Source organism: Montipora foliosa, chromosome 1, assembly GCF_036669935.1.
Source record: "Montipora foliosa isolate CH-2021 chromosome 1, ASM3666993v2, whole genome shotgun sequence".
In the NCBI taxonomy this organism is placed as follows: domain Eukaryota; kingdom Metazoa; phylum Cnidaria; class Anthozoa; order Scleractinia; family Acroporidae; genus Montipora; species Montipora foliosa.
Genome location: NC_090869.1, coordinates 59,222,298 through 59,230,393, shown reverse-complemented (window position 1 = coordinate 59,230,393; position 8,096 = coordinate 59,222,298). Strand labels below are relative to the sequence as shown.

Here is an 8,096-nt window from a genome sequence, read left to right as displayed (position 1 = left end):
GTAATTTCGTAAGTGATAGATGTAATTCTTCTTTATTTAGTTTTGAAGACCCGAAGACGAAACAGAAATTGTCTGCCAAAGCCGTTCTTCAGCTGTGCATTAACCCACAAAGTTACCAAGTCGGGCCACAGACTATTGGAGCTACTTCGGAAATCGACCCGAAGTTTAGTAATCAGGAGATTGAATGGTCGACAAAGGAACGCGAATCTATTATAGTTTACGGATTCTTGGTTAAACTCGATGAAGACAACTGAAGACATAAATAACACGAGACACGTAAAATGTCTGCAATTTGCCAAGTTTTTTTCCGAAGCTCTAGAGAGTTTTTTTCTTTTTTCTTTTTTTTTTTTAGCGATTTTTATAGCATCTGTGGATAAGTGGAACGCATTCACCTGGATTTAGTTGAAGTGATGTTGAATTTGTTTCCTTGTAATGTTAAGTCTGTGACAATGAATAGACACTGCAGTTAATTAATACGTACGGTTACGATTAAATTTGGTAACCAAGAAATTCGCTCGTAACCTAGTTGCATGTATTCAGTCGACTTTGAAGTTTCATTACTATTAACATTAACAGTTAATGCAGTACATATTTCTGCTGACCCGAATCTGTAATTCAGTCTTATTGTGTAAATAATAATTATTTCGTTGTTAACTAACATAAAGGCAAGGACTCAAATTTATTAATAATTCATGAGCGAAAAAGCCTATCAAATCACATGCATGATCTTTAAATTAAGAACTGATAAGACACTCTTCATTTATTTAGAATTGTTTATATAAAGCATACTAATAAGGCATGATAGCTTTTTTTTTCTTGTATGCTAATGTATCCCCTGACAATAATTATTTGAACCTGTTTTCGGAGTCCAGAGGGACACGGTTTTTGTGGATCGAATGTTTTTGAAGCCGTGTTTTATTCGGTCTATTTAATAGACTAAAATCACTAGGCTTCGCCTCATGGTGTAAACACTGATAAAACATTCCTGCTTGTGTAATAAACAGTACTTAACCACCTATTCTCCTGGGAATTCTGACGTCCTTATTTAATATCCAAACCTGTCTTAATGTGGTTGAACCCGACTTTGCCGTGAAGTTTTACAAAAAAGAGCTTTAATTATTTTTCGGAATTCTCGCATTCGTAGGGCATATATCAACGGATTGACCATAGAATTGACAAAATATAACGCTGTTAGTGCTTCCAATACGTTACGCCCCACGACTTTTTCAGGGCATTTGTTTCCGCATTCAAAGGCCCACAAAATGGTGAGTGGTAGAGTGGTTAGCACAGATGCAGCCGTCATTAAAAACAAAGTGAGAGACAGTTTTGTTTCTGAAAAAATGGCACCTAAATGATGGTGATGGGTTTTCCTTTTGTTGACATTCACCGCAATGCTAACATAACAGACAATTATGATGATAGCGATGATTAAATTGATACAAACATATGCACACTCTGGGAGCATCTGGAAAAGAAGGTGAACAATGTGAATCGTGCATGCAATTAACAAGGCGACAAGCCAGTTGCCGGCAATGACTTTACAATAAAAGCTTCGTACAATTAAACAGTGTCGAAAGGGAAATAGCGTTGCGTGTAACCTATCTAACCCAATCAACGATAAGTTAACCAGCGTAGCTGGGAAAAATAGTGACTGGGAGAGCAAAATGGTATGTTCCAGGATGGGTGGCTTTTCCCCCGGCTCCATAAACGAAGTTAAAGGTATTGACACTCCTCCGACCAGTAAATCAGCCACAGTCAGGTTAATTACAAGGTACATAGTGCGCTTGCGTAAGTGACGATTTCTTGCAATGGCGATCAGGATGAAGTAGTTGAGGATAAATATCACAGCAGATTCACACATGTATATTATCTTCCAGGTCAGGCCCGGCTCCTCGGGACTCTCACACATATTTCCAATTTCATACACGACTGAAGCGTCGGGTGAAGTCTAAAGTGGAAAAAAAACAAACATAAAATTTGATTAAAATGAAGATGCATACCACATTCCGAGAGATGTCTGCAAAGCAATTTCTGTATGTTACTCGTGAATTTATTTTCTTTGAACTGAGCTATTAAGACCGTACGATAGGTTATGGAACTCGTGTAATAAATTGAAGGGTCTTTGAAAAACAATGTGCCAAAAATTGGCAGTCAGGACTAATCAAACGAGATTGGTAATATCATTGAGGTTATTGTATCGTTTGGTAATGGAACCACATGCATTCATTTGGGAAACCAGTGGCATGAAGTCAACTGACGCTGGCGTGTAAAAAATGACCACCGTAGGTGTTGAATTCATACTGTCGGAGGGATACGATAAACCATTATTTCACCTAACAAGTGGAAAAAAAGTTAACACCTCGATGAAATTTGATCGTCCAGGTGAAATGAGTCGTGAGAGGGACTGTTGGCAGCGACTGACGTTTTCGACAACCTAAGCGGAGATCATCTTCAGAGTCAATTGCAAGTGACGATTGGAATTTCGAACGAATGTAGTGATGCTTTGGTCTTTGTTGTGATTGGTAGTTGGAAAGAAACTAACCCAACTACCAATCTCAACGCAGACCAGAGCATGGCTACATTCGTTTAGTTTCCAACCGTCACTTGACTCTAAAGATGACTTCCGCTCAGGTTGTCGAAACGTCATTCACAGCCAACAGTTCTTCCCAGGACTCTTTTTCACCCAGACGATCAATCGAGGTAAGTAACTCCTGGGTTCAAATCATTTTGACAAAACGCTCAAAGTTATTTACCACTTATTCGATTTCGTAACTGAGGTAAATAAATTCGCAAGTTTTTCCACACAAGTTGAATAAATAAAGGGTGAAGCCGAAAACATATGCATAAGGGAGATTACGAAAGGACGACGTCGACAGATACGAGTCTGATACGAGAATGTTATCTAAAAGTACTATTTTACGATAATCTCTTGTTTCACGTAATTGCAGTAATTTCGTGATTACTCTAATTCATTCGGCCTGAAAAGTGAGTATCAACATTCCAAGAATAAAGTTGGTGGATGTTTGGAGAGAAAGCTAGAACCTTCGCGTTTTCGTGTTTTCAGGGCCTCTTCACAGCCAAGAAGAGTACCAAAATGTAAAACGAAGACAACTGATATATATATATATATATATATATATATATATATATATATAACCGAAAAAGTGGAAAGAAATCCTCATCTACTATAAAGTGCTCAATAGCAGAGCTAGAGCTATGAATAATTATACTCCAAGAGCTAGGTTATTTGAACATTTACTGCAACTCTGAGTTTCATGCTTCTTGCGAAGCAACTGCCAGAAATAACGGTTACAATCACAGAAATTTGAAATACAGAACAATGGCATCTGGCAGTTGCCTGATGATTGCTTCGCAAGAAGCATGAAACTCAGAGTTGCAGTAAATGTTCAAATAACCTAGCTCTTGGAGTATAATTATATATATATATATATATATATAGTTTCATGGCCTTCTCGTAGCTAGCCGTCTTCCTTATTCTTGCGTAGGCTCCCTATTATATCTATTATAGATTACTGTATGCCAGTTTGCCTCCTTTCGGTTACTACTTGGCCACTCACTCCCACGTTTTAGCAATCAGAACGTGCGAAAAGCTCGATTTGCTTGCGACCATGTTGTTGTCTGTGAACAAAGTTGTTTTTTTTCAGGAAGTGAACTCCATTCTTATTCAAAGATCTTGAATTATTACCCACTACCGAAATGATTCCAATCAAGGAAACCTATTATTTGGCATCCAGTTGGTCGGAAGTGACTGACATTTTTCTAATCACAGTTAGCAGAGCAAAACGAACCAGATGTTGTATATGTTGTCGTCGTATATTTTAGGGATTAAAAATGTGTTATTAGCTTGCCAATAAAAGTTTTATGCATCTCAATAATTAAAATTTATAATGCATGCATAATTATGCACTCAGCAAAGTGTGACGCGGTCATTCCTGGGGAGGAGCAATTATTAAGTATTCCCTATAGGGAATTTGTTGCATTCCGAGAAAGCGCGGTAAATATTCATTCGCTTTTCAAGCTCGACTGATCTGGTTGTCAAAGTTTTTCGCCCTCCTCCTCCCCATTGCCAGGTTCCACTATTTCTTTCTTTCTTTCTTTCTTTTTCTCAGTTTACTTGTGTGGTGCGCTTTCAGATCCCCACCTTTGCTGGGCGTGCGATCAATTCTTTAAGTTTGTGATGATTTCTCCAAGTGTCCTGTCTATTTTTCTCCGCCCTGGAAACCGAGCTTAACAGTTTGGCGACTCACTCAACCTCATTTATATTGAGAGGCATAAATTGTTTTTAAATTAAAAGTTCTCTTAGGGTGTTCAGCCTCAAAAGGTTCACAGCGGGAGCTTAAGCGGTACCTTTTAGGGTATTGAGCCGAAAAATTATGGCAGGAGACATTTGACAATTTTTAATTTTGTCTAATTAAAATCCATCATTTGGTACCTCTTAGGGGTGAAAAAAAAATTCATGCACGCCCACAAGACAGGATCTACCTACCTCTTAGGGATTCCTTTCAATATTTCCGACGGGCACCCCCCGTCCTTTCTATATGGGAGTGCCCCACCCCACGGAAAAAAAGAACTTGCCGGTACTCGAACACGGAGCCTCCAGATCGATAGTACTGTATGTTCACCTCTACACTACAACGACAAACAGCAACGCAGTTCTATTCATTATTTACTTTTCTATAACAACTCGATCGATATCCATGTATAGAGCGAGTTTCAATCGAGTGTCGTAAGAGCCTCTGCCTGAGAGACCGGGGCAGACTTGGAAATGAAGGTCGGCCGATTTCGCTTAAAATTGGTACACAAAGTACTTATGTCGACTTATAGACCGTATTCATAAATGGCGGCCAATTTATAATTCTTTTGTCGAAGTGCAAATTAGCCTACCAAGCCTCGATACCATACAGTGAATTGAAAAGAATTCTTGCTCTAAAATAAGGCGGGGAAGGCTAATTTGCACGTGGACAAAAGAATTATAAATGTGACCGCCATTTATGAATAAGGTCTATGTAATATGCCAAAGTTTCAGCTTCAACGACTGTTTTTTTGGTGAGTTCTGGATATAGCCCCTCAGGGTTCCCCGGAGGCTGATTTTCAGTGCAATTTTGGCCACTTTTAAATCTCTCTTTTAGCAACATGAAATTAATTTCAGGCAAAAACAAAATCATCTTTGTAAATCCCTATCCTTAGGCTTTTATGGATGAGAACATTAGGTCATAGAAAATTTTCGCTAGCCTGTGGCTGTTATCACAACTTGGTCATATTTGAAGCATATGGAAAGCAACCGGAAATGGCCTGTTTTTCAGACCAAATATTTTCCATGCCCATGTTTTATATCTTGAGGTCTTAGTATCCCTGCAAAGTTCAGCCCTTAGTTTAGTAATATCAAGAAAAAACTACTAAGGTTGAGGCTTTTTACTAAGAAAAAAACTTACGAGAAGATGGCTAACCATTCCACTTCCGGTTAAAGTTTCAACAAAGCGTGTCTGCAAAAATCAGCCATTTAATTTCGATTACCTTTTTTCCTTCCAAGTTATAATTAAAAGAGACTCTGAAGTTAATTGTCACCGAAAAGACTTGCCGTCAGTAAGAAATTTTTATGTGATAGAAACTGAAGATGTAATACTTCTTTATTTAGTTTTGAAGACCCGAAGACGAAACAGAAATTGTCTGCCAAAGCCGTTCTTCAGCTGTGCATTAACCCACAAAGTTACCAAGTCGGACCACAGACTATTGGAGCTACTTCGGAAATCGACCCGAAGTTTAGTAATCAGGAGATTGAATGGTCGACAAAGGAACGCGGATCTATTATAGTTTACGGACTCTTGGTTAAACTCGATGAAGACAACTGAAGACATAAATAACACGAGACACGTAAAATGTCTAAAACTGCAATTTGACCAGTTTTTTTCCGAAGCTCTAGAGAGTTTTTTTTTCTTTTCTTTTCTTTTTTATTTTTAGCGATTTTTTTAGCTTCTGTGGATAAGTGGAACGCATTCACCTGGATTTAGTTGAAGTGATGTTGAATTTGTTTCCTTGTAATGTTAAGGCCTGTGACAATGAATAGACACTGCAGTTAATTAACATGTACGGTTACGATTAAATTTGGTAACCAAGAAATTCGCTCGTAACCTAGTTTTATTCAGTCGACTTTGAAGTTTCATTACAGTAACTATTAACATTAACAGTTAATGCAGTACATGTTTCTGCTAACCCTAATCTGTAATTCAGTATTATTGTGTAAATAATAATTATTTCGTTGTTAACTAACATTAAGGCGAGGACACAAATTTATTAATAATTCATGAGCGAAAAAGCCTATCAAATCCCATGCATGATCTTTAAATTAAGAACTGATAAGACACTCTTCATTTATTTAGAATTGTTTATATAAAGCATACTAATAAGGCATGATAGCTTTTTTTTTTCTTGGATGCTAATGTTCTCCTCTGACAATAATTATTTGAACCTTTTTTCGGTGTCGAGAGGGGAACGGTTTTTGAAGATCGAATGTTTTTGAAACCGTGTTTTATTCGGTCTATTTAATAGACTAAAATCACTAGGCTTCGCCTCATGGTGTAAACACCGATAAAACATTCCTGCTTGTGTAATAAACAGTACTTAACCACCTATTCTCCTGGGAATTCTGACGTCCTTATTTAATATCCAAACCTGTCTTAATGTGGTTGAACCCGACTTTGTCGTGAAGTTTTACAAAAAAGAGCTTTAATTATTTTTCGGAATTCTCGCATTCGTAGGGCATATATCAACGGATTGACCATAGAATTGACAAAATATAACGCTGTTAGTGCTTCCAATACGTTACGCCCCACGACTTTTTCAGGGCATTTGTTTCCGCACTCAAAGGCCCACAAAATGGTGATTGGTAGAATGGTTAGCACAGATGCAGCCGTCATTATAAACAAAGTGAGAGACAGCTTTGTTTCTGAAAAAATGGCACCCAAACGATGGTGATGGGTTTTCCTTTTGTTGACATTCACCGCAATGCTAACATAACAGACAATTATGACGATAGCGATGATTAAAATGATACAAACATATGCACACTCTGGGAGCATCTGGAAAAAAAGGCGAAGAATGTGAATCGTGCATCCAATTAACAAGGCGACAAGCCAGTTGCCGGCAATGACTTTACAATAAAAGCTTCATACAATTAAACAGTGTCGAAAGGGAAATAGCGTTGCGTGTAACCTATCTAACGCAATCAACGATAAGTTAATCAGCGTAGCTGGGAAAAGTAGAGACTGGGAGAGCAAAATGGTATGTTCCAGGATGGGTGGGTTTTCCCCCGGATCCATAAACGAAGTTAAAGGTATTGACACTCCTCCGACCAGTAAATCAGCCACAGTCAGGTTAATTACAAGGTACATGGTGCGCTTGCGTAAATGACGATTTCTTGCAAAGGCGATCAGGGTGAAGGAGTTGAGGATAAATATCACAGCAGATTCACACATGTATATTATCTTCCAGGTCAGGCCCGTCTCCTCGGTACTCTCACACATATTTCCAATTTCATACACGGCTGAAGCGTCGGGTGAAGTCTGAAGTGGAAAAAAAAACAAACATAAAATTTGATTAAAATGAAGATGCATACCACATTCCGAAAGATGTCTGCAAAGCAATTTCCGTGTGTTACTCGTGAATTTATTTTCTTTGAACTGAGCTATTAAGACCGTACGATAGGTTATGGAACTCGTGTAATAAATTGAAGGGTCTTTGAAAAACAATGTGCCAAAAATTGGCAGTCAGGACTAATCAAACGAGATTGGTAATATCATTGAGGTTATTGTATCGTTTGGTAATGGAACCACATGCATTCATTTGGGAAACCAGTGGCATGAAGTCAACTGACGCTGGCGTGTAAAAAATGACCACCGTAGGTGTTGAATTCATACTGTCGGAGGGATACGATAAACCATTATTCACCTAACAAGTGGAAAAAAGTTAACACCTCGATGAAATTTGATCGTCCGGGTGAAATGAGTCGTGAGAGGGACTGTTGGCAGCGACTGACGTTTCGACACTTGAACCTAAGCCGACATCATCTTCAGAGTCAA

The 8,096-nt window shown here is 38.4% G+C and overlaps 1 pseudogene; it reads left to right on the top strand.

Moving 5' to 3' along the window:
- LOC137971819 (uncharacterized) overlaps positions 1-7,574 on the top strand; it is a 27,571-nt pseudogene extending 19,997 nt beyond the window's left edge.
- The last annotated feature ends 522 nt before the right edge of the window (positions 7,575-8,096 follow it).